Source organism: Phocoena phocoena, chromosome 18, assembly GCF_963924675.1.
Source record: "Phocoena phocoena chromosome 18, mPhoPho1.1, whole genome shotgun sequence".
Lineage (NCBI taxonomy): Eukaryota > Metazoa > Chordata > Mammalia > Artiodactyla > Phocoenidae > Phocoena > Phocoena phocoena.
In genome coordinates, this window is record NC_089236.1 from 3,050,218 (window position 1) to 3,077,288 (window position 27,071).

Here is a 27,071-nt window from a genome sequence, read left to right on the forward strand (position 1 = left end):
CGTTATTCCGGAGGCAACATTAAAGGCAGAAGGGAAGGAGCAAGTTGTGTAAAGACCTTGAGGTGAGGCCCCAGTCTGGCTTATTCCTCTCACATGCAGGAAAAAAATCTGACCTCATGCAAAGAGGTCTCATCTGCTGCGTCTCTCCAAATTCTCTGATGGGTTCATGTTCACTTGCCCCTCCCTTGTGCCCACTGAGGAGGGATTTCCAGGGACAATCATGGTTAAAGCGTTGATTCCATCCAGGACCAGGGAGGCTACACGGATGTAGACCCCGGAGCCTTTCTGATGTCCACTTACCCAGTTCCACTCATCAGAAGATGGATGGGGTGCCCACATGCCCTCTGCAGTCTAATGTTCAAACAGAGGAATGAGGAGCCTGAAGAGCTGTAGGCTGCATTTGGATGAACCATATCAGTAAAATCTCAAATCATCGCGGCGCCGAGGGTGGATGTGAAACCTACAACCAGCTGTAGAATGAATCCAACACCCAGCATCCCCCGTCCATCCTCACCTACTCTGCGAGGGACAGGGCATGAGGGTTGTTGCAGCTTCTCACAATCTTGAAATGAAGAGGATGGTCTGTGCCAACTGTCAAGTCCAGTCGCAAGTCAAGTCCACTGACTGCACATTACGTAATAACAGTCTTGTTATGACGTGCCCTGGACACAGGACAGACAGGATCCCTGCCCTGTAATCTGGCTGGACGAAGACAACATACTGACACCACCACCAGAGGGCGCTATGAGACCGTCTATAACCAAGGACGCAACTGTTAAGCTGACCCTAAGGGCTCAAGGGGTGCAGGGAAGCGTTGCTTTACTGTTGGGTGGTTTGAGGATGGTCTGTGGAGGACCAGGGGCCAGGTCTAGGTCTAAACTGCCACCTGAATCTTGAGTAAAGTCATTTCAGTAATCTGTGCTTCAGCATCGTCTATAAGAGGTGCCGACATTTCCCTACATTAAGGAGAACAATGTAGTTGGAAGGATGGATCGATGTAATAGTGGAAACTCGGTGAAAACAGCTTTAGAAAAACCCACCTCCCCTTAGTCTAACTCTGAGACCATCTGCAGGTGTCTGTCACCTTCTTTGAGAATCCCTTGCTGCTCCCCCTAAAGTGAATTAGACCCCTTACTCTGTGGGTTCCAGGCATATCACCAAATTGTTTTATAAAAGCATATTATACTGATCTATATTTATCATTTTAACACGTTTACGTGGCTGCCTTCAGAACAAGACCAGTAACTCTTTGAGAGTAAGAACTGTGCTTTGCACACCAAGATTATTTAAGTTTATCTGGATATGAATTTTGTATCTGTTATCCTGCCTCGTCAATAACGGTACCAAGGCTAACAATTCATCATTACGTACCACCATATTATTCCAATGTGAAGATGTTCACATTTTTACAACACTCAAAAGTCTAAGTATGTACTTAAAGCTTATATAAGTTTTAGGATACAGATCCAGTAAAATACATACATATCTGAGTTTCTAATTGGGGCAACATGCTTTTTAAAAGACCAGTGACTTACTATTCCACGAACAACGTGACTGTTGTCTGCTTCTTGGAACGAAACGGAAAATCACGGAAGAAAGCTTTTCCTGGAATTTCCGAGTAACATACCAACTTGCATTATTTAGAACTAATACTTTGACCTCTATTCACTAACAAGGGTTGCAATTCAATCAGTGGTTTTGTAGCAAGTCTTGTAAATTGTGGGAGCTCAGCCAGAGATATTTATGAACAGAACTACAAGGAAGAATTTTAGATGGGAATATTGTGAAATCCATTGTCTAGCAGCTGGATTCTGGATTGTTTGAACTTTAGAAGGGAACATTTCTTTTCATTCGTCATGAGAATTCTCTGAAAACAACAATGACCAGTCATTTTTAAATAAGAACTTGTACTTGAATTTGAAATTCAGGAATACATACCAGGCTGATGTACAAACAAGGTTTTCGTTACATGTTCGGGTAAATAATAGGAAATGTGACACTGGAAGCAAACACTGAAATCTGCATGCTAAAGGGGTGAAAGCACAGAGCCTGGAATCACAGCATGGCAGAATATGGCCTCAGGGAACGTCCAACTCCTTACCGTAAAGATGAGGACCCTTGGTCAAGCTACAACAGGTGAAAGCACTGGGCAGCAGAGGACGTACTGGCCAAGCCCCAGGGTCACCCTAGCCCTCCTCCTTTCCCGCCAGACCTCAGCGGTTAGCCTAAGAGATTAGACTGTGCATCTCGACAATCCTGGTCTGCCCCCCACCACCAGTGCGTCCACCTGGAAGGCTTCCCTGACAAGTCCCCTGTCCTGCGGTCTAACTCACCTCCCATTCAGCCGCAGTGTCCTTCCCAGAGTGCAGACGGACACGTGCCACTTCATCTAGGGATGCTGGCTGCCTCCAGACCTCAGAAGTGTCCCGTCTCAGCCCAGCATGCCATACCTTTCCCTCTAGGGATGCCGAGTGACTTACAGCCACAGTCCCTCGCACTGCGATGCTCTGGGCCGTTTCCTCACTGGCTCTCAGAGTCTTTTGCAGACATTCTTGTCTCTCTGTATTAGGGGACCACGGTCCCCAGGCTCCCCTGACCAATGGCTTCCGGTCAGGTTGGCCAGTGGGAAGCACGGGCGGGAGACGCCGTGTGCGGGAAGAAGGGAGATGACGGGGCATCCCCTCTGCCTGGGCCGCTGCTGGGGCTCGTCCAGAAGCTGCTGTGCCCCTCCTTAGCTGCCACTCCTGCTGGGGTCCCTGCTGGTCCTCGCTCCTGTGCGGGGGGTGGGGCACCTGGCCCCCCCCTTTCTCTCCAGCCTTGGGAGACAGCACCTTCCTGCTACTGTCCATCTGAGCTCTTCTGGCTTCTCGTTTCTCAGCTGAGCAAAATAATCCCTCAGTTAGGGTCTCTTCGGAACGTCTAGAGATGCTTCTCTTTTCCTGACGGATACACATACGCCCCGCCTGTCTCTAACTCAGATCAGCTCTTCCCTGGAGGCTCTCTCTCCTTCCTCCCCAACTCAGATGCCCGTCCTCTGTGGGCTCCTGTGGGAGCTGCTGTTTCAGCACTCGCCACAGTGCTCTGCAACTCTGCTCTCTCTGTCTGCTCTCTCCACGTTAACTCCGGTGAGGTTGAAACGTTCTTTGAAGGCAGAGACCAGGTCTTCTGGTCAACCTCCGGTGAGGTTGAAAAGTTCTTTGAAGGCAGAGACCAGGTCTTCTTGAACTCTGCATCCTCTGCTCCAGCCAGTGACTAATGAAGGATGGGAACCCCCCTCCTCTTGCACATCCAGGGCCAGATCATCCTCAGCTGTGAGGCTGGCCTGTGCATTGTAGGATGAGCCTGCCCGTTTTATCCTCCCCTTTCCCTTCCTGGTAGGTCCTTTCATTCTCTTATTCATTCCAAAATCTTTCCCAGAACCTTGCTGGAATCAAGACTCTGACCGGGAGCTCAAATTCTAGCATCCACACCTTATGAACAGGTTGTATTCTAAAGGGTTACTTACGGGCAATCTATTTCCCCATAGACTCTGTCCACCAAACTACATTTAACCGATAATATAGTGAATTTAACCATAATTTATAACATTTCCATAGGAAAATGCATCTAAGATTCAATGGTGGGTTCTAGTTCCAAGGATGACGTTCCTTTCCCCACTGCCCGGTCCTTAATACAAAACCCTCTCCCTCTCCCTTTCGACCCCCGTGTCCACATCTCAAAGGAAGACTGTCCTTCCCCCATGGACATGGCATCCTTGGGGTCTCTCCAGGTGACAATGGGGGAGGATGGTTCAAAAGAGCAGAGCTCTGCCTTCATTTAAATACCCAATCATTTAAGTGTCTAAAACTGAAAGTGTACATAAAACCGTAGCTCGGACAAGACTGGGTCACTGTATCTCTGGGAAGGGTGTGGATTCTATACAAGGTGTGACGGGCTGGCTGGCCTTATCTGGGTTACTAGGGTAAACCGCACTCCTGCATGTGAGAATGGGGTCTCCCAGTAGGGAGTGGATGTTTGCTTTGTCAATTCTGAGGGTTTGCAAAGGCAGGCCTTAGGCCAAAGAGAGGAAAACCTTCCTTTGGTCTCTGAAGCCAGGGGTGGGCAGGTCTAGCCAGGCGTGCTAGGGTAGGTCTGCACCTGAGCTGTGCTTCCTGGCCGTGACCCCAACGCTCAGCGAAGTGCCAGCCTCTGAACCCCGCGTCCTGCCCCCCACTCTAAACCCCGGGGTTCCTGCACCTGTTCCCCAGCCCCCATCCTTCTCACGGTAAGTCTGCAAGCAGTAACCTCCCAAGTTCTCGGTGAGGACTACCTCATGCCAGCAGCCAATGCCACAAAGGATGTCACCACAGCAACGGGGCCTCCCCTGCACTGACGGTTCAGAGTAAAGAAAGTTTCCAGATGGGTGGCCCTAATCTTGAAGGCACGTTGAAGGTCACTGGAGCAAAAGCAACGGTTCTGCTTGCGAGAGGCCGTTTGGCAGAAATCTGGAGCTGTGCGTCACTGGGCTCACCCCGCAGGCTGCACAGAAACCCCCTCCAACGATCAACACAGCTTGTATACCCAGCATTTGGTAAAAGCCATTTATAAGGGTATATATGTTGGTGGTGTATTTTCCCTGAACTTATGTTACCGCTCAAGGTTTTTGGTTTTGTCTTTCTGCATAAAATGTCTTTCTGGGCATAGAACCCCAGTTGATAACACTGCCTTTTGGCGGAAACAAGATCAGCCTTTCACTCCGTTTCCATCCAATTAGGTCTCAGTTTAGGGGGTGTGGGAGCAGCACGCCCTGCCATCACTACGGACAGGGGTCCAGAGAACACCCTCCCCTGCCCTGTTCAGTCGGCATCCCGCATCCTCACACTGTTCACAGCAAAGCAGTTGCTGAAATGCCGTGTTTGTCGAATTTAAACGTCGTCTTTGAACCGAACTGACGTCTGGCTGTTGTTTCACAGACGTCATCCCGCAGGAGGCACCCTGGGTACCAACGTGAATGGAGCAGTGGTAACCAGCAGGCGCCCGCACCCATGCCTCCACAGTGGGGGGGGGGGGGGGGGGAAGCAGCCCCACAGGAGCTGCGCTGGGGCCACTCTGTTCGAGGAGGGGCTGTTGTGACGAGCCCGCCCCAGGGGACATCAATGGCCCCTCTGAGGCTTGAAGAAGGGATGCTGAGGGCCTCAGACACTGTGCTCGAGCACAAAGGAGACCTCCTGTACTCAGGGGGCCCGGCCTCACCCTCCTGCGGCTCAGAAGGGCCAGCCGGCCCCCAGGGCGAGGAAACCTTGACAGAGGAAAACGCCACGCGCATCTCAGGCCCTCGCTCAGTGCCAACTTCTCAGTTCATGTTTGTCCTTCGAAAAGGGACTCGCAGGCAACTCAGGAGAGTTCCTCTGCAGCTTCTTTGGGGTTCTACCATTCTTTCTACGACAAAGACTTGGGCCAGAAGCTTCCACGGGATCGTATGGCCTGCTCCACCGCTCGGCTTCTTTGCCAAGGGCCCCTGCTACAGGAAGGGCACCGCTCCTGGGGTTGCGCACAGCAAGCTCTCACGGGACAGTGACAGGTGGCACCCCTCCTGTGTCCACTCTCTCTACTAGCCGACCACCTACTAGTGCAGGAGACAGGCTGTGCGACGTGCTCCGTCCCGTAATCTTACCCTCCAGATGCAGCCCGCGAGCATCTTCCTCTCCTCCCAGGTTCAGCTCTGACCTCCGCCCCCGCCTGTCCCACTAACCCGCGGGCTCTCACACCCCCACCCTCAGCCAGCCTCCAGCTCTGCCCGTGCGGACACTGGCCACCAGGTGGCTCCGTCCCACTCCCAGCCCCGTTCACCCGACGGGATGCTTCTAGCTCTCTCATGTCAGAAGCTTCTGGAAGCCCAACAGAAGACAGGAGCATGTGTCCGACTCAGGAAAACCCCGGCATCACACCCCACTGACACAGCTCCCTTGACACAAAGCTTAATAAGGTTCTAAATATGTCAGATGCTCGGAGAACCTGACATGAAACGAGCATTATATTCTGTCTTTCATGAAAAGTTCAAAACCAGTCTAGGTGCTAAAAAAAACTCAAGAATGACAAAGACGGAACTATCTTGAACCTAAAATAAGGAGAGTGGAGGAAGGGGGGGGAAGCAAGGTGGGGGGACTCCCCAGGAGGCTCGGGGAAGGTGAGCCCCAGGCGACCAAGAAAGGACACCGGTCTGCTCCCCGCCCCGCCCCCAAGAGCCGCTGCAAAGGAGCCGGTGACGACAGACAAAGCCAGGTGCGTTCCTCGGTAAGACCAGCCTCAGAGAGTCAGGGGGTCCCCGGGCTGGGGTAACAGGATCCCAACACCCCTGAGAGCACCTCACAGGTTTTCAGGAGAAGCAAATGCACCCTAAACAGAATATTTTCATTGGAGTATCGGTCCCGCTCGTAACAGGACACCCCTCCCTGTAAAGCGTAAGTTTTATCGTTGTAGGTTAATGTGAAAAAGGTAAACAGGAAATGGAATTCAAATTTATAGATCAAAAAGAAGTGCAATACTTCTCTGCTGGAAATTCAATGGATATAAGCCTCTTACAGGCGAATCTGGACTGACGCAAAAGTAGCATCTCCCACGGGGTCCATGGGGGTGCAGAAAAGGCCCCACCTGCACAGGTCACTGCTTTGTGATCCAAGATCAGAGCACCTCCTCCACCCTCCAGCCAGCCTGCCGGGTCAAAGGTCACTGCCAGACCGCAATGAAGGACCGGAGAAGGGATGTCTAAACGTGGATGTGGGGGGAATGCCATTATTTCATTTTTAAACTAGTTCTATCTTTTCTCCTTACAGATGGATAATATATGCTTCAGGACTCCTTTCAACCCTGACTATGACTTGTAAGTAACTGACATCTCCAATTGGGACCCGTGGTATTCTAAATGTCAGTGTAGAAGTCAATGGTTCAGAATTTAAAACACATTTTCTTGTAAGATTCTATCATCTGCTCAACCCCCCTTAATTCCTAATGTAAATAAACTATGTTACCAATAGTAAGGAATGTGCTCACTATATTAATTATCATTAATTATCGTTAATTATTAGTGTATTATACTCAATTCATAATAGGAATTAATAAAAAGATGAACCTGATTTCTTTGGCTTAGGGGCTCGTATGGTAGCAGAAGTAGAAGGATGGGAAAGCCCCTCTGCGGTACTGGGAACAGGTGGGTTGTCCTTGGACTCCTCTGGCCTCACATGTCCCCTGCAAAAAAAACACCCTGCCCAAGTCTGCTGGTTCATTTCTTTGCTAACAATCATTTCAGAGCTGTAATGATACAGCAGTCCCCGTCATCCCTCCTAGACCGAACGCTCTGATGCAAGAAACCGTGCTTTGGCAGAAATCTCTCCTCGCTGCTTCCGGGCGGGGACACAAGCAGCTCAGGGCCACGTGCAGGTAATGGCATCACCTGAGTGCAGAGGATTAGAAAGAGGCACCGGTGGCTTCCATTTAAGTGGACTTCCTGCGGCTTGTTTTGAAACTTCATCTCGTAACAAGAAAGAACCTCACGTGAGGCATCATCCGTTCCTTCAGTCATTCCAGGAGGTTCCCCTGATCCCTCCTGTCTGACTGGTGTCGGGACAGACAGAGGAGGAGAGAGGGGAACAGCAGACACCGTCTCAGCCACCACAGACCTTTATCCCACTGGGGAGACACATAATTAAACAAGCAATGAAGTCTGCATCGTTATGACACCTGGACGGGCTCCTTCAGAAGTGACACCAGTGCCAGAACTGAAGCTGATGGAAGGTGGGAGCACCTGACAAAGGTCCGCATTTTACTTTGCTGACTTGACCTCGACAAGAACCGTCTTTCATTCCCTCGCCCCACGCCTTAAGTGTGACAACTGAGTTTCAACCAATCTTCTAAAATTAGAAATTAAATGAAGTCAAAGCCCCTGTCCTCTGGAGACAACTGAGAACATAACTGGGTTTTAACAGAGAAACAGGAACGGGGGCCTTTACCAACTGAGAACATAACTGGGTTTTAACAGAGAAACAGGAACGGGGGCCTTTACGACAATTACTGTTGATGTTTTTGCGATCACACTGCATTTTCAAGCTGAATTCCTAAGTCTACCTTGGCCCTAAGGATAGCTCCTGATCCCCTCGGTTAGGGTTGGGACATTTCTCACTGAGTCTATCGCTGTCATTACGGGTCCCTGCGTGCGCGCTGAGAGCCCACCGGTACTGATGCCAAGGTCCACACGGGCCTGTTCTGCAGGAGATTGTAATCTTGTCCAGAAAACAAGAAAAACATCATCAGAGATTCCTATTTTCTGGGAATACTGCGTTTTCCACATAATTTTGTAAAACTTTAGGTTAAAAACCCCCTATATCCAGTCTTCAACGAAAAGTGTGTATTCATGTATGAGACTCCTGCTTGCCTTCAAACTAAATCAAGCACACGAATTCATGAAATTTCTAATTTTCTTCTCTCTCTACACTTAGAAACAGCCTTCTTTGGATGGCTAGTTAAAAACTACTTAATAAATGGAATATTTAGGTGTTTCTTTTGGCCGAGGGGCTGCATGAGAGACTTGCTGAGAAACCAGGACACATGGACTAATAAGGAAGTTTGGGACCCTCTGGACCAGGGTCGAACCTGCTCGCGGCAGAAAGCAGCCTGGACAGCACCTCCCCCGACAGGGCCTTCAGGACTGCCTCTGGGAGTGGCTCGCTCAGAAACGTGCATGTGTCCTTGAGGACGGGCCCGTCCTCATCGTCCTTCGCGTCCACGTGGACACAGCGTGTCTGGCATGTATCAGCAACTCAATGAATATCTGATGAAACATCCAGGGCCTCCGTGTAAACACTGAGTCCGGATGCCTTCAAAGTAACCTTACCCTGCGGGAGAGACTGCCAGGTCCTCCTCCTGAAGTAACTGGGCACTGTTAACATCCAAAAAAATCTTGGCTTCTCTTCCCACCTCTCTACCAAGAGAAATGAGAAATAAGTCTGAAACTTGGAGGGGGCCACTGAATTTAAGCAGCAAATTCCAATTCTCGCCTTTAGGAACTGGCCCTGGAGTGAAGGGAAGGCCCCACGTTACTGAGATCAGGCTTTTCCAACACACGTGACTGTCACCCACTGGTCACACACGGAGACCCACACAGGGACCCATGGCCCATCCTTGACAACGGAATTCAGGGAAACCACACAAAGGGCCAGGGAGGTCTGCCCTTGGCTGAATCTGACACCTGACTCGTCACCAAAACAGACAATGAAACGAAGCTCGTGTCTCTGTGATGAACTGAGAAAAAGATGGAAAAAGCTGCAGTGTTGGCATGGCTTCCTTTCCTGCTGAGGATGGCCAGGCACCCATCTACATCCTGCCCGGAAGGGTCCCCTGCAAAGAGCCAACTCCAGACGTGTGCTCTTCGGAAACCCTCACAGAATAAACCCGTGCGTGATTCTAGGGGCCGTTTACTAACTCCTAAGTAAGTGAGGGTTTACTACTCCCTTCTCAGCTACTCCGTGGCCAGAGTGGACAAGCTCGGGGATGCTTTAGCTCACAAAACTGGTGGAGTTCCCTACACTGTTCTCATCTCCGGCGCGGGGCTTTGTTAACTTAGCGCAGTGAAAATTTCTGCTGTCCAGTCATTAGAGGTGTAAGTGGAGACGCCGAACAAAAGACAAAACCGGTCTAATGAGAGCTGTCGGGGCCCCCACCTGTGTCTTCTGACAGGAGTAGCAGCTCTGTTGTCTGTTACTTTGCGAGATCCTTCCTCCTTCTCCCTTCAGGTATTAAACCCCAATGTTAACTTTCTTCCCCAATTTGCACACACGAAGTCACAGAAGCATCCTAATATTGTACCTCAAAGTACAGGTGAGGCTAAAATACAGGAACTTATTAGGTCTCTGATGGAGGCCAGTGCTGGGGTGGGAGAGGGGGGGGGGTCTATGGACTGTGCTGGCTGCATACCCGCCGGCCCAGGACTGGGCTCTACGAGCTTGCTGGCTGGGTGCTCCGTCCGCTCGGGTGCAGAAGAGACACTTGTCCCCGGGCTGGTCTCAAGAACGTGCTGTTCCCCGTGGGACCAGCACCCCTTTATGATCATGGGCAAAATATTTACGGCTGTTGGCCACCTATTTAGGGTGACCGTGCGGCTTTACAACCAAAAGAGGGCTTGGGGGCCCCATCAAAGGAAGATCAAACTCTTCTCCACAGTGCAATTATTCATGTCCTTCTGAAACTGAGTCCTGGAAGAATTAAGAAACAAACTTGCAAACACACAGCAAAGTGATTGTCTTTTAAAAGGAAGAATACACTCAGATGTAGCAAAGAATATAGGAGTCAAGTATTATAGAGTTACTTATTGTAATTGTATAAAAATAAATGTTACTGCAACATGGACAGCCTTCAAAAGCTAAATGAAGCCTTAAAGAGCAAAGTGAAGGCAGACAGCACGGAGATGGCATGCTGTCGGGTCCTGGCGACACTGAGGTGTCCCGGAAGGGTGACTCTACCCAGCAAGTCGAGGGCTGTAGCCGGGGGCTGGGGAGGAAACAAGCAGTGACTAAACATGGCCACGAGGGTTCTTCTGGGGACGATGGTTGCACAGCTCTGTAAAACTTCCAAAAAATAACTGAATCGTACAATTGCAGTGAGTGAATTTTATGGTATGTAGACTGTATCAGGAAAGCTGTTAAAAGCACAAAGTTGATGATATTAAGCATCATGGCCTCGGGCATAGTCTAATAAACATTCTGAAGAGGACTTAGACACATAACTCAAGGCAAAGCATGTATTTACTCTAAGTACCCAGAGCACGTATTTCCGTCAAAAGAGCCACAGTGACTTCCCGAGTCCCCAGCCGGAAGGGCCGCAGGTTCCGCCCTCATCACCAGCGACCTCAGGAAAGGCCTTCTCTCCTGACGGTTCTCGCAGCACTCTTTTCAGGGGCTTTAAAACGAAGATTTTGATTGCTCAGTGTCTGCCCGTGTGGACTTCCTAAATCACACAGGAGAGCCACCTTCCTTCCTGTGACCTTCCTGTGACCAGCAGCGAAGAAGCCACGAGAGAGACCCTCACAGCAAAGCGACCAGGAGCGCTCAAAACCGGGTGTGAGCCAATGCTTCTCCTCGGAAAGCCAGGCTCCCGGGCCGGCGGGCCCTCCGGGCGTGCGTGCAGGAGGGACCATCTCCCTGGGCATCGAGAGGGGCTGCCCGCGTGGGCGCCGGGGCCCGGACGGCGGGGCTGCTGCGTTTCAGCTGATGCAACCCCACCCTCAACCCCCGCCCCGCTAAGCAGGAGCATTCAGCACGTCTGCCCACGTCCCAGGCCCTCCTGGGCAGCTCCACGCATGACATCGGTTACAGGCTGAAAACTAGTCCCGTAAACCCAGCAGCCCCCAGAGCTCCCCCACCTCCACTGTCTGCTGCTCTGGGGTTTGTTTTCCATTTTAAAAGACTTCATCCCCATCTTCATGCTCGGGGCTCCATCCAGCCCCTGTTTCCCCCTTCTTCCCCTCCCGCGGCCCCTCCTCTTGGGGACCACAGTGTCTCCCACCCTCCTGGTCCTGTTCCTAGTTCTTCAGCGGTCTTCACAGACGGGATTTCCGAGGGTTGGAAGCGATAAAGAGCTTTGTCCGATGCCTCATTTTACCCAAGAGAACAAGTCGAAATAGCTGACATGTTCATAGCAGTTTTATTCACAGTCGCCGAAACTTGCAAACAATCAAGATGATCTTCAGGGGGTGACTACAGAAATGCACTGCGGTGCATCCAGATGACAGAGTAGTATTCAGTGCTAAAAAGAGCTGAGCTGCCAGCCATTTGGAAAAAAAAAAACATGGAGAAACCCTCAAAGAATAAAATCCAAAAAAGCCACATACTGGATAGTCCCAGCTATATGCCATTCTGGAGAAGGCACAACCATGGAGACAATGGACACATCAGTGGTTCCCAGGGGTTACGGGAGGGAGGGAGGGACAGGCAGAGCACAGAGGATTTTTCAGACGGTGAAACCACTCTGTGCGATGCTGTCATGGTGGATACTTGTCACTCTGCACTTGTGCAGACTCAGAATGGACAACCCCAAGAGTGAGCCCTAATGTAAACAAACCATGGACCCTGGGTGATGACACGGTGTCAGTGTCAGCTTGCGGATTGGAACGACTGTGCCAGGCCGATGTGACATGTTACCAGCAGGGAGAAACCGTATGTCAGGCAGAGGGGTATTTGAGAACACTGTACTTGCTGATCAATTTTTCTGTAAACCTAAAAGTACTCTAAAAAAGGGTCTAAATTTAAAACATAAAGAAACAAACAGCTGCTTAGTAAGTGGGATGGTCAAGCCAGTGACACAGGCCCTTATTACCTGAGAGCTCTGCGTACGACGCAGAAGGCCCGCTCATCCAGGCAGGCGCCCAGAGACCTGCCCCCTGGGTCGGCGATCATGCCCAAGGTCTTGTAAGGGGAGAACCAGGACCACTGCATCACCAAGACTCAGGAACCGCCATCAACGTCCAAACTCTGTGCGTGTCACCCCAACCTGCCGACTGCAACGTTCACACGAAAGAGCAAGGGTTGGGGTACCTGTCATATTCTGGGTGGAGGGGGACAGGGAGGTGCCAGGTCAAGGGCCTCGATTTTATCACAAGGTTAAAGCTGGGTTATTACACGAAACCGAGCATTTTAATTGCAGAAGTGAGCAGTTTGTTTAAACTGGAAGTGACTGTGAGATTTTTATGACCCACAGGTGACAGGGAGAGTCAGGGGACCTAGCTGGGTTTTCAGGGAGGTCAGGGAAGGAAAGAAGCACAGAATTAATTCACAGGCCCCATGGGGAGCAGGAAAAACAACTGCCTCATAGTCACATCTCATACGTTATGCTTATTCAACTAGGAAATTATAAAGAATAAAGTATTACTGAGGAATATTTATCTGTGTGGAAAACCAATAATGAAAAGTTAAGGAGTGATAAGCCCAAAATTCAGGGTGATGGTTACCTCTCAGGAGGAGTTGTTAAACTTACACATGTTACAGAGATTCTTTGTATAAATTAAATATTTAATGAAGTCATCTTCTGGAAGATATACCAGCGTTAGAAGGATGAGTCAGCAAATACTAATAAAAATAACCTATAGGGCTTCCCTGGTGGCGCAGTGATTGAGAGTCCGCCTGCCGATGCAGGGGACGTGGGTTCGTGCCCCAGTCCGGGAAGGTCCCACATGCCGCGGAGCGGCTGGGCCCGTGAGCCATGGCCGCTGGGCCTGCGCGTCCGGAGCCTGTGCTCCGCAACGGGAGAGGCCACGGCAGTGAGAGGCCCGCGTACCACAAAAAACATATAATCTAATAGGACTAAGTAGCTGTACCAATCACTTGGCATCAGACAGACCTGTGCTCAAATTGCTACTGCAGATTCAGCAACCAAACAGCCCTGAACAAGTGACACAGTTCCCCCATCTAGAAAAAGGGGGAAAATAATGGTATTCTCCAAGTTGGAGTTGGGTTAAATAGCAGAATGCCTGTTGAAGAGCTCAGAGGAGTTGGGCAAAGAGAATAACCGCTCCCATTCAGATCACTGACCACATGCCAGGAGCCCTGGGAAGTACCTTACAGGCACAATCCCACTGAATTATCTCAAGGTCATATAGTAATAAACAAAGGAGACAGGATTTGAACCCACAGACAGTCTGACTCCGGTGCTAGGCTAGTAACCATCCTGCTACTCTTTCTGTCTGATAAAACTCCTATATTATTATTAATGGTGTTGCTCACCATCATAACTATTCACGGTTTAAAAAATTAGGTTTAAAAATTACCTATACACGGCTAACATGGGACTACTTGACACAAAGAACCCAAAGATGTAGAAAGCCGGGTGGCCACTGTGATCCGACACTGTCACGGGACTCTCAGAAATTCCAGTACATTCAACTCCACGCACAGGATAGGAACCGAGCTCGATCAAAGAGGCAACGGTCTTTCCCAGCCCTCCCCTAACCCGTACCCTGGCCAGTTAACCTGGGATAATACATCCAGTTCTAAGCACCACATCTTAAAAGAACAGACACACTGCAGGTCGGTTTGGACAATGACCTGGTACCCACGTCCTTTCACAAACAGTAGAAGGATCCTGGGATACTCAGCTTTTAACACAAATTTTAGGGATTTTCCTAGGGAAGGAGTACAGATTTACTCACACGTGCACCCTCTGGGAGAATCAGTGCATAGAATATGGTTGCTTTCCTTCCGGAACAAAGAATTTACGAACAATCAAGGAATCGGGAACATGCGTCTAGCCCCCAGGACGGCCCAGCGACCACAGACCGCAGAGGGCCTGGGGGCTGGATGCATCACCTCTGAGGTTTCCTCCACCTTTATGGTTTTGTGATCCTGAAAATACGTACTACATCTCCTAAAAATACAATCCTTCCATAAACAGCAGTCAGGGCCCTTTGGGGAGGGCACCGCCCACTGAGGACGCCCTCGGGTCATCACTTGGTTAAAGCTCTTCTGACCGTGCTGAGCCCCAGTCACCTCCCAGTGTCCACATGCTCGTGACCACAGGTGGGACAGGCCACACAACTCCGGGCTTTGCAGAGCAAGGACAAGGAGAAGAGACTGGAACAAATGCACCTGCTCACTTGCTGAACCAGACGTCCAGCTTTAAGTTCCCGCAAGACTTAACTTAGGAAACCGGCGTGAACTGAGCTGCCCCAAGAAGGAGACAGCACAATGCTTCCACGGTGACCCCAGACCACACTTCAGCAGAATTAACCAGGCATCGAACCACACGTAACCAGGCCCCAGTGGGAGACGCCTGCAATGTTGTTACTGAGTCTAAAGGATTTCACGACAAACGGTTTGAGAGACCGCTAGCCATTTTTTTCTTGTTTCTGGAACAACCAGCAAAGCCATCTGTCTCTGAAATAGGCCTGCTGCTTTATTCCTGGGTCTCTGCCTGTTCGGGGGCAGGGAGGCTGTGAGGACCTGACACTGAGTACAGTCAGTTTAGAAACAAAACAAGTGAAGAGGAGAGGATGGGGTGGGCGAGGGGAGGAGCTGGAAGAACAAGGGCTCTGCTTCCAGGAAACCGAGTACATGTCACTGGGCGGCTTGTCCCCCAGGACGCCCCGTGCACGCCGAGTCCCAGGCATCCTGGTAATTTCAGTGATATTAATGGTCCCTCTCTAATCCTTATACACATTTTAAACATCCGGAAATGGAAACCCAGCAAAGGGTGGCACCTTTCACACCACAGCGGCTCCAACAGGACCACCCAAAGGCCGTTTCATTCTCTAGGAGAATGTGTCTTATTTTGATGTGCTCTTTTGTGATGATCTGGTAAGTTACAGATTAATTTGCAGATTATCTGTGGCCAGTAGAGATGCAGATCATTTCTGCCATGCAGAAAAGATAACCACAAAGGTCGCGGTTTTACTGCCTATAAGGCATTACCTGGTTTTGTCTCCAATTCAGCAAACCTTTCAGCCCTTCCTGCCGGACGGTCTAACGCTCTGATCCTGAGCGCCCCGGCCCCAGCCCCCTGCCCTCACTCACCAGCCAGATGTCTTTCACACAAGCTCACAATGGATCTGTGGGCTAGTCATGTTTTAACACGTTGAAAACTGTACCTTGATACATTTAATCTATATTCAGCCACCACTGGCCCATTACTCTTTCCATCCTTATAACCTTCTGCTGAGTCTGTGTTATGTCACAGTTTTTGTCACTGTTATCATATACTCTTAACTGTTTTATAATACAAATATTGTCGATTTTGTAGCAGTTATAATAAAAACAAAAACAACAAAAAGTTTTATCACAAAGTTAAGATTTCTAAATAACCAAGTTCCATTTTTCCAACATATCTGATCACTGCCCACCTACACAGGCAACTGGTTGCTTAGTTCAACCTGGACTCCTTCTCCTCAAATTGGTTCTCTTTTTCTAGATAATCCAGTACTCTAGTCTAATTTAGAAATCATGCCTATTATTGTCTCTTAAAATACGCTGCTTCCTACTGGTCTGCCGATTTCTTTAGAGAGCAAATAACATTTATAGAACATTAACCGCCAGACATTGTATCAGACGATCCGTGTGTTTGAACAAACAGGCAACGAGGAAACCAGAATTGTTTTAAAAATGAGCTGCCGGGCTTCCCTGGTGGCACAGTGGTTGGAAGTCCGCCTGACGATGCAGGGGACGCGGGTTCGTGCCCCGGTCCGGGAAGATCCCACATGCCGCGGAGCGTCTGGGCCCGTGAGCCATGGCCGCTGAGCCTGCGCGTCCGGAGCCTGTGCCCCGCAACGGGAGGGGCCACAGCAGTGAGAGGCCCGCGTACCGCAAAAAAAAAAAAAAAAAAAATGAGCTGCCATCTTTACTTCACTCTTTAAAAGCCATAACCCCGAGTGGTGATTCTCAAAATTCCCATCTCCTTTTCGTGATTTTCTACCCTCTAAGTGCTTTCCATCTTTGTTATCTCTCATTTTCCTATGCTGTTATTATTGATATTATATTGCAGTATGGTACATGGACCTACTTAGCTTCTAGAGCTTTTGGAAATGTCCTTCTGCTTTGCTCACCCTCCCGATTCCACACCGGATGCCCCCACGGATGCAAGATCCGTGCGGTCTGGTCACTCGTTTCTGCTCCACGCGCAGCTCTAATTACCTTCATTTCACCCAGAGGACAGTGGGTCCTGGGACTCACGGGGGTCCAGGGCTCCCAGCAGGAGGCCCGAGCTGGGCACTGACAGGAGAGCAGCCTGACCTTCTCTCTTCTCCACACCACACTGCCTCTCAGCACGGTCCCGGTTCCAGAAATTTCCAGTAAGAACTTAACCATGCCTGATCCCTTGGGGGAAGCAAAGGGATGCTTAGAAAGAGCAGGTCGCTTGACAGAAGTCACAGAGCCAGCATGAGAACTTGGAACACAAACTCAGGTCCTTTCAGCTGTAAACTGTCATCTTCAATGACTTAGTCACGAATATTTAAGCCCCCGGCCCCCAAATCTCCACAGCATCCCTGCGTCGTTTTCATTTCACGTTGACTTGATTTCTTCTATCAGGTCTTAATGATGTTTCCTCAAGTACCTTGTAGGACCTTTAAGGACTAACATATACACACTGCTATATATAAAATAGATAACTAGCAAAAACCTACTGTATAGTACAGAGAACTATATTCAGTATGTATTTTGTAATAACCTATAAGGGAAAAGAATCTGAAAAAGAATATATACACACGCACACACACACACACACACACACACACACACACACACATACACATATATATATAACTGAGTCACTTTGCTGTATACCTGAAACTAACACAACAATGTAAATCAACTATACATCAATTTTTAAAAGTCCAGATTTAAAAAAAGAAATCCTTCAAGAAAAAAATTAGGGATAACATCTGTATACTTTTTTATCCCTAGTTCAGTGACCAATAAACATTTATTAAATACATGAATGGCGTGGAGTAAAAATGTGCTCTATGTAAACTGGAGCATTTTTTAGTGTGCTGTGGAAAGGTGCAGCTATTTTTATTTGATCTTTTGTTTTTTAAGACTTGGTTTTATAGTAAGATAAATGTCAGTTATCTATTCTGTGACCATCACGAGACAGAATGCAAACTCCGCGACTGTTAAAGACCGGAGTTGACAGCTCACAGTGACGTTCGCTGGCGAAGGACCTCTTGACGCCAAGCCTTCACCCCGTTGGAGCGAGTGTGTCTTCCAGCTCACCATCGTTACGGGGGCTTCACAGAAAACACCGGAGAGGTACTGACCATGACACCCCCTCACCACATTTGAGTAACACAGGAAGCTCTTGGAAATATTACCCCAGACCCCTTAAGGTGTCTTGAAAACCCTGCATGAAATTAAGTACCGCCACTTTAGTTGAATTTCTTGGCACCAAGAAATTAAATTCAAATGCAGACAGAGGTGATAAAATTAAGTTGCAGTTTCCCCTATACAGTGGTCATTCAGATAATATAGAAAATAATTAATTTTCAATATTTGCATTAAAGAAGACACAAAATTTACAAATTATCACAGTACCTCAGGACACAGCCCCGGTCCTACAGAGAGCTACTTGCCGTTAATCCAAAATATCATGTAAGCTAACACAGTCAGCCTTTCTCCTTAAACCCTTCTGGCCAACTTGTTAACAGGTGTTAATATGTACCTACATTAACCAGTTTACCTTCTCCCACGGTTCCCTCCTATCCCCAGGGAAGTGAAACTAGATATTGTTGAAGTGAAACCAACAGGTCAGTTGCTTGGAAGACAAAGAAAGAAAGAGAAACCAAAATCCTAGAAAACCCACCTCACAGATAATCAGTGCCTAAATAATTAGGAGTTTGCCAGAATACTGTATTGTTCTCGACAATAACAAGTGTTGACAAAGATGTGGAGAAATCAGAGCCCTCTGACACTGCAGATGGGGACGTAAAATGGCGCAGCCACTTTAGAAAGCAGTTGGGCAGTTCCTCAAATACAAAGTTAACATACGACCCAGCAACTCCACTCCTAGGTATCTACCCAAGAGAATCGCAAACATGTCTACACAAAGACTTGTGCATGAATGTTTATAGCAACATTATTCCTAAGAGTTAAAAAAGTGGAAACAAACCACATGTCCACCCACTGATGCACAAATAAACCAAATATAATGTACCCATAGATCTGAATACTATTTGGCCACAAGAAGAAGCACTAATACATACTACACGTGGATGAACACTGAAAATATTATCCTAAGTGAGAGAGGCCAGTCGCAACAGCCCATATACTATGAGATCCCATTTCTATGACATGTCGAGAACAGGCAAGTCCATGGAGACTGAAAGCAGACCAGTGGTTGCCAGAGGCTGGCGCTGGAGGGAGGGGATGGGGAAACTTTCAGAAAGCTACACTGCCTTCTTCCCACAAATTTAGCCGTAATTCACCCTTACACGGTGCACTGGTTTACCTCCTGCTCCGACAGGCAAACATCTTGCAGCTGTCCTTGGACAGTACAGACGAAATCATTGACTCACACCCAGCAGGTGAAGTCAAGACTCCACATACCTTAAGCAGGTAGAATTTTTAAACAGCATACAAGTGATTCGGCCACAGAAGAAACCCAAGTTAGCACAGCGGCCAACTCAGTCTGAATATCACCGATGCAGTCATCAAAGGACCACAGTTCGAAAACGGTCACAGGTTAAGAAGACGTGAAGTAACTGTCTTTTCAAAAGTCACGTGAGGGGGAGGTTGGATGAAAAATCAGCGATCCAACGCCACGGTCCGTGAACGACTCAGATGTCCACGGGAAACAACTACCGCAATATCAAGAGCCGCGTCCCCCCGCCGGCCACATCCCAACTCTCGCAGGGCTGCTCCGCCTCCAGCAAAGGGCCCTGACTCTCCTCTCCAGGTCCTGCCCTGCTCTTGCAGGCCAGAAGGGAAAGAGAAATCTCAGCGTGATGTTAGCTACATGAGCTTTCCTTTCTTTTCTTTAAACAAAAAAATCTTGTCTGAATGACAAAAGTTCAGGACACCTAGACATGCACATTTAAACCACCGCGTCTAGGGGCACTCACCCGACATAACATGCATTTCAGCTCCATGTACAACTGGGGTCTCACCGCTCTAGAATCTGTTCTTCGAGGACCCCCTCCATGTTCGGGGGAAGCTGCCAGAGCCCACGTAACCAGAGGCAGCGAAGACCCATGAGGCGCCGTCAGGGCCTAAAACGTGGGCCTGTAGGTGGGAAGATGGACCAGACGCTCGCACAGCTGAGGCTCCCACACTCTCTTCTCCAATTCCCGCCCCTCTCCTGTGTTCCTACGGTTCTCAGGACCCCTCCCGTCTGGACTTCTCTCAACGGATCCCCGTTCCCTGATGACTCATCTCACCTCACTGCCCGGAAACGCTACGAGGGACCAGGCTGCCTAAGCCCTGCCCGTCGCTGTAGCTCCATCACCCAGCACACGTCTGCGTGCGGAGCCCTCGACAGAGGACTGTCCGGAGGTGAACTGCTGCACGTTTAACGCTGCCGCTGCCTCGCTGCATTTGGAAACCGCTCTTGCTATACTACTGCCGACGTGCTACTGCCCGGCACCAAATCAAAGGTGCCCTCCTCACCTCCCACCCGACTGCCCTGCAGCCGGGGACGCTGTGACCCCCCACTCTTCTCCAGGCTCCTGGGACGCCCCGGCTGCTGCTCCACCCGGCGCCGCTCCCTGTCTATCCATCTCCTCATCGGCTGCCCTTTGCTCCACAAGGGGACTTCTCCAGCTCCGTGTGCCCCCCCTTCCCTGCTCGGGGATGAACTCTCCTAAGAACCAGGACCCACGGCCTCTTCTCAGCAGCCCCCGAGACAAGGAAACCTCCAGCGTCTCCTGCTAGCGCTGCCCGTCCTCCCCGCTGGCCACACCCATGGCTTGAGAACACCCCACGTCCCCGCCGTGTCCTCACCTGTCTCCCGCCCTCACACCCAGGTCTCTGTGTCCATGTCCACATCCACACCCCCTGCCTCGGGCTGTGCTACTTCTCACCGAGAGCTGTGATCATTTTCCTGCTCTCCATCCATTCCACACTCAATGCCATGTCCTCAGGGAAAGGTCCTACAGTGTGTCCCCAGTCACAGCCAGCACCTTCCACGCTCCCGTCCCTTCCTGGGTCGAAAGTCAACCTCCCCAGCCTGGTCCTCAGACCCTCATCGTTCACAGCCGCCCTGACTCACACCGACTTTCATAAACCGTAAGGAACTCCCAGGACGTGCGAGGCTCCGAGCCGGGTGTTCAGGGAGCAGCAGGAAGAACAGGACGCTCTCATCCGACCCCGTGCGGACGCTCGGGACCTCGGTCCGCCCGCGTCTCCGCAGGTCTGTGCTGTCCCACCCGCACGGAGGCCTCTGTGGCCACGGAGCCTCTCAAAATCCGCTGAGACCCGCCTCCCGTGCCTCTCTTCCCCAGCCACACCCTCCGCGCTTCCCGCCGCCCCACCATGCCCCGGCAGTGGGCAGACCAACTCCGTCCCCTGGAGCCCGAGGCAGGGGACACGGCGCTGAGAGCTGGTGGCTGGGCTCTGCCGCCACATCAGACGTGCACAGAACTGGTTCCCGACTCAGAAGAGACCCTGGTGTCCCGGGATGTGCGGAGTGAGTGAACGGCTGGAGCTGAGAGGGAGGAGAGCTCCAGAGCCCCACATGCAGAAGGACGTGCCCTCAGTGCACTGCGGAGCACTGGCAGGGCAGAGCCAGGCGGGCAGATGCACGGCCACCAGGCAGAGCTTCGAGTACGCCGATCGACAGGTCATGGCTGCAGAGAACCCAGGAGTACCGAGAAAAGGCCGTCGATTTGAAAATTCGGAGATCACCATTTAACTTGGAGTGTACTTTCACTACCTGGATGACGTACGTCAAATTATATCGACCAGAAGTAAACGCAGGGGGAGGAGATGGGTGGCTGTTCTCCATGCCTCTGTCAAACCTCTGTAGCAGGAGGCCGCAGGGACACTGGCAGCACGGCTGGCTAGAACCAGAGGCGGCTGCGGCCACTCAGAAAGGCAGCCACCGGACCCTCGGGGACCCTCAGTGGCCTCTGGACATGGCCCCCGCACACCCTGAGGCCTCAGAAAAAGAGGTCTGGGTTGGCCTGGCACTCTCCCCTTTCTTGGGACAGTGAAGGAATTCATGGGTCTGAAAGCCTGGGAGCCTGTGACCAGTGACAGCACAGGTGACGCTGCTCTGAAAAAAAGGAGTTTGCTGCCGAAGTGTCACGATGTAGAGCTCGGCATCTGCTGGAAGGGCCTCCCGAAGGAGAAGGGTTAATAAAAAGCTCTTTGTTGATCCTGCCCCGTTTGCACAAACCCGCTCCCACCCACCTGACCCACACCAAGGCCATTTTAACTGAACAGCAGACGAAGTGTGACTTTGTGGAAACGGAATCGCTTTCTTGATAAATTAGCCAATTAGAACTTCCCCAGGACTTACAGAAGCCAAAGGCACTACGATTTCCTACCCTATCTCTTGGAATTGCTTTCTTTTTCTCTCCATTTGATGGATTTTATCTAATAGTTCTGTTGCCCATTTCAAACAAATTGCCCCGTGGAGCCCTTCTCTCTAAAACCTGTGTTTTCCATGCAGAAAATTAATGTGCCCACTCAATTACTGTGCTTTGCTTTCACTTCCTGAAATTTAAGGCTGCAAGATCCTGAAAGGTAACTTCTCTCTAGCGAGGGGGCTGGGCACAGCGGCCTGACTCAGACCCTGATGCCAACCGAGAATCATTTCTGCTGGAGCCTTAAGTCAGGGCGCGTGGTTGAGCTTCCTCCTGGGTGCAGGTCTGGGGCTCTAGGGCACCGGGGCATCACCTTTACTGGGCTGTCGCCGCCGCTCTTCCAACTCGCACGCCCTTCCCTGTCTGAAGGCTGCTTTCAGCCCCTGCACCTGCAGGACATGACCTTGGCGTACCCTTGACGTGTCCTCCCCTCCTATATCCTTAGTCACACTGCTCGTTTCTCATCACTGGTGACGCATCGAATTTTCCTGTGGTTACTCCCCAGCTCTCTAATTTTCCACTTTTACTTTGAAATTAACTCCACATCATGTGAGCAGGTAGAGGAAAGAGAACCTTTTATCCTCCACACAGGTAAACTGTCACATCCATATCTCCCCACTTGGCGGCAGTGATGGTTAATGTCACGTGTCCACTTGGCTGGGCCATGGTGTCAGTTATTTGGTCAAACGCTAGTCTAGATGTTGCTGTGAAGGCACTTTTTAAAAATATGATGAACAGTTAAATCAGGAGACTTTGAGTCAAGCAGATGACATGACCCTCCATAATGTGGGTGGGCCTCATCCAATCAGTAGGTGGCCTTAAAAGACTGAGGTCTACCAAAGAGAAAGGGATTCAGCCTCAAGATTGCCTTCGGGGCAAGACCGCGACATCAGCTCCTGCTAGACTCTCCAGCCTGGCGAGCTGCCGTAGACTGTGCTGTTGCCAGCCCCGCAACTGTATGAGCTCATTCCTCAAAGCTTCTGGGTCTCTCTCGCTCTCTCATTTCAGTTCTGTTTCTCTGGAAGAAACTGTTAAATCCAGGTAATCAGAAATTTTCAATAAAATGCCTCATACGATCTCTAAAATGCCATGCCTTCTATGTTGAGACCAATGATCGGCTGAAGGTTTCTGAAATGAGAGCATATTCAAAGACTAGATGTGCAGGACTGTCAATAATCAGGATGTCCAAAGTGACAGGCGACTAATGGACTCGAAGTTGAGGAAGTAAATTATTCCCAGAGGTAAAATCAAAGTCCTAACTTAATTTGGCCCTTGCACACGTCAGTCCCTTAATTCTCTGCATTGGTTTATTTCTTACAGAATGGATTTCCAAGTAGCTTTCGAGTAAATCATAGCCTTGAATCAGAAAAATCTAAATTATAGGCCCCTAAAAAAATCACACTCGTGGCCGAACGCTGCCAATAAATAAAATCCCTTGTGAAAAAAATCTTTCATAGGGCAAGCAATAAAAGTTTACCTAGTGCCTGTCATGTGTGCTGGGAACAGTTATAAACAGAAGCATTTACTGTACATTCTTTGGTCACACAAACTAGCATCTACTCAGCGCCACAAACACACGTCACAGTGAGGTGCTCTGGTCTCCATTATTAGGAAAGGCTTATATTAAGTTAGGTAAAGGGGGGAAATGCCCAAATTGGTAATAAATACAATTACAGAGTAGGTCCCCTGGAGAAGCAAAACATAATGTAAAACGAATGCACTTTTCGAAAGACTGATTCCCGGCGCCTGCCCTGAAGGGCGTGATCTATTTCCTGGGGAACAACTCATATGCACTCAAATTCTGTAAGAGTAAAGCAATGCTCACTTCCGGTACACGCTACCACTTGACCTTAAACTCAGAACAAAAATAAAACAATGGGTTTTCCGTTAACTACGATCTCCATTAAGATAACGAAAGAACTATTTCATTTAAAAACGGCAGACTAGACCCATCCTACCTTTCCAAGTCTTCAAAAGGCCACCACCGAGGTCACGCCACAGTAGGGATGGGTTTATTTTAGGTCCCGGTCGCTCAGCAGGAGAGCTCAGACCATGAAATTATCAGAGCTTTGAACTTTGTCCTGCGCAGAGCACAAAAACCCACCAGTGCGATTTGTAGGTTCATGCTGCTGCCCGGCATCAAGTTAATGTATAACAACAATTACACATCAGAGAGAAAAGAAATCAACAAGTTAAATATACACTCCAGAAAAACCTTAACTAGCAACAACAATGAGAATGTGATCATCTTGGCAATGCGGCCGGCCCTATCTGTACGTTTCCCCCTCGTTCCCATACGTGGGAGGGTGCCTGCTTGGGACCAGGCAGTGGGTGTGTGGACAGGTGACAGCTGGGCCCACCTGTGACCCAGTCAACAGGGGCGGTTCTGTTCAGCTGCATGGTTTGGCTTTCAGGACAAAAGCAGTCTGACTCTTTGGGTTCGGGTAGAACCAAAAATTCTTCCAAGAGGATTTTCTGTGGGAATTTCAACATTCAAATGAGTTTAACACTGATTTCTCAAAATGAGTCATTCTCAGTGAGCACAGATACCAGATACCTATTCAAAATCAGTCATTCAAACATGGCAGTCAACACTGCCATGAATAAAGGAGCCAGTCATCATATGAGGTGATTTGAAAACAATTATGAATATAATTCAACTATCAAATTACTACATGCTTTTCTTTCTAGTATGAAATGTAAACTCAGGTTTTTGATGGGAATCTTTTATGTCTACTTCCCCATGGATGTTTACAGACACTGTAATGTAAAATGTACAATGAAAATCTAAATGGAGATGACGTCTGCCATTGATTTAAAGCATTCCCATAGTTAAGCGTTCAGGGAACCATTCTTTGTATTCAACTAAGACAGAGGATCATTCTAAATTTTAAATTGCTTTTTAGGATAAAAAGATGGTAGTTCATTAAAATCCTGATAAACATGCACTAAATCAATAGATAGAAGTCTTGAATATTAGTTGGCATGTTTGAAATAAATACATCTTCATCGATATCCGAGAAAAGGATAGGTAACTCTTCCATAAGATGTTATAAAATTAATGTATAATACATCCCTGTTTACTAAATAATTAGCCTCCATTTTGTAAACCATGGAAATCACATTTCTCAGATCATTCTACCAGAAGAACAAGAATCCTTCTGAATTCCTGTAATCTTTATTTTGATAGAGAATCACAGGTGGATCGTTAAAGGTTTATTTAGGCTATGTGGGAACTTAATATGTTAATTAATAAAACTGAATGGGTTTTTTTTGTTTTTTTGCTTGTTTTTTTTTTTTTTGCGGTACACGGGCTTCTCACCGCTGCGGAGCACAGGCTCCGGACGCGCAGGCCCAGCGGCCATGGCCCACGGACCCAGCCGCTCCGCGGCACGAGGGACCCTCCCGGACCCGCCCCCCGCATCGGCAGGCGGACCCCCAACCACTGCGCCACCAGGGAAGCTCTGAATGATTTTTAATACGTTTAAAAAAAAAAAAGAATCCGCTAGTGACTCTTCACTTAGTACTTTATGTAACTTCTCACAACAGTCCTGTGAAGGAAATTAGCTTTTCTGGGTGAGTTTTAACAAGTTCCCTAATCTCCCCGAGCTTAGTCTCCTTCACAGGGTGCGAGTACTAATGTCTGCTCACTGTGTTGTATGTACGAAGTGAACCAATATATGAAAAACCCAGGTAGCACCATTTCAGAGGACGCTTACATGATCATTTTAAAAATCGCACAGGGCGGGCTTCCCTGGTGGCGCAGTGGTTGAGAGGCCGCCTGCCGATGCAGGGGACGCAGGTTCGTGCCCCGGTCCGGGAAGATCCCACATGCCGCGGAGCGGCTGGGCCCGTGAGCCATGGCCGCTGAGCCTGCGCGTCCGGAGCCTGTGCTCCGCAACGGGAGAGGCCACAACAGTGAGGGGCCCGCGTACCGCAAAAAAAAAAAAATCGCACAGGGCAAAATCAGGATTTGAACGAATGCTCTAAATTTCCAATCCCAGTGTGGAGAGCAATGCAGGTCACCTCTCTTCCTCCCCCAGGCCAGGTGCGCCAACAGGTAAGGCCTCTGTCAGCCAATGGAGAGCGTTATGAAGTAATAAATGCCTTGATTGGGATCTCTGAAAACTTTCCATGTAGGAAGCGTTCCAACTTTTGGACATGACGCTTTTTTGGGTACTAAGTTTAAGGAGTGAGGATGCCTGGTCAGATGTTTCTAGTTCTGCCACCAACCCTGGTTTGCTTTGATGGCATTTTCCACAGGGAAGAGTTATGTCTACATGGAAGGAAGACTGTGTTCATTATATTTGACTTATAGGTGAAAAATGTATGTTCAGTTTGTGTGATTTTTTGAAACACTCAGCCCTCTGCTAAAACAACCTCAACCTACAAATGAAAGAAAACGAAATGAAGAGATTTAGACTCAGTAAGAGAAAGAACCCAAGAGAGTACTGGAAATAATAACTCAAAAAAAAAAAAAAAAAAAGAGGCTTTAACCTTATTGCTAGGAAGTCATGTGTGCACGTAGAAATCTTTCTCTACCTTTGCCGGCCCGTTACCATGAGCAGGAAATATATGTGAGTAGACGTCTTTCCTGAGAAGCTCCATAAAACCCTATCCCAAATGCAGCAATCACAATCATGGTGCCCCTCGCCCCTGTGAGGCCCCCCGCCAGCACGGAGAACGGTGCCACGACACGCGGGTCACTGCGGTACACACCCCCAGCCCACCCCCCGGGGTCTCACCGGGCGCGTTTGGATGGACTAGGCCTCGTTTAATGGGTCTGCTTAACGATGCAGAACACAGTGAGTCTTCTAATGCCGATAAAATCTGCACGGCAAACTATAACCCCATTAGTAGCACCCAAAATTACTAGAAATGAAGGTTTTGAAAAATTAAGGGATACAGCTTAAGGGAGGATAAAGACAGGACCATAAAAATCATAGCACTGAAGTCACGCTAATCTCATCTTTACGCTAAGGGTGGTGGGAAGACTCAGCCTTTCTAGCAATAGCTTGCATGTCACCCAGCCAGGCTTCCT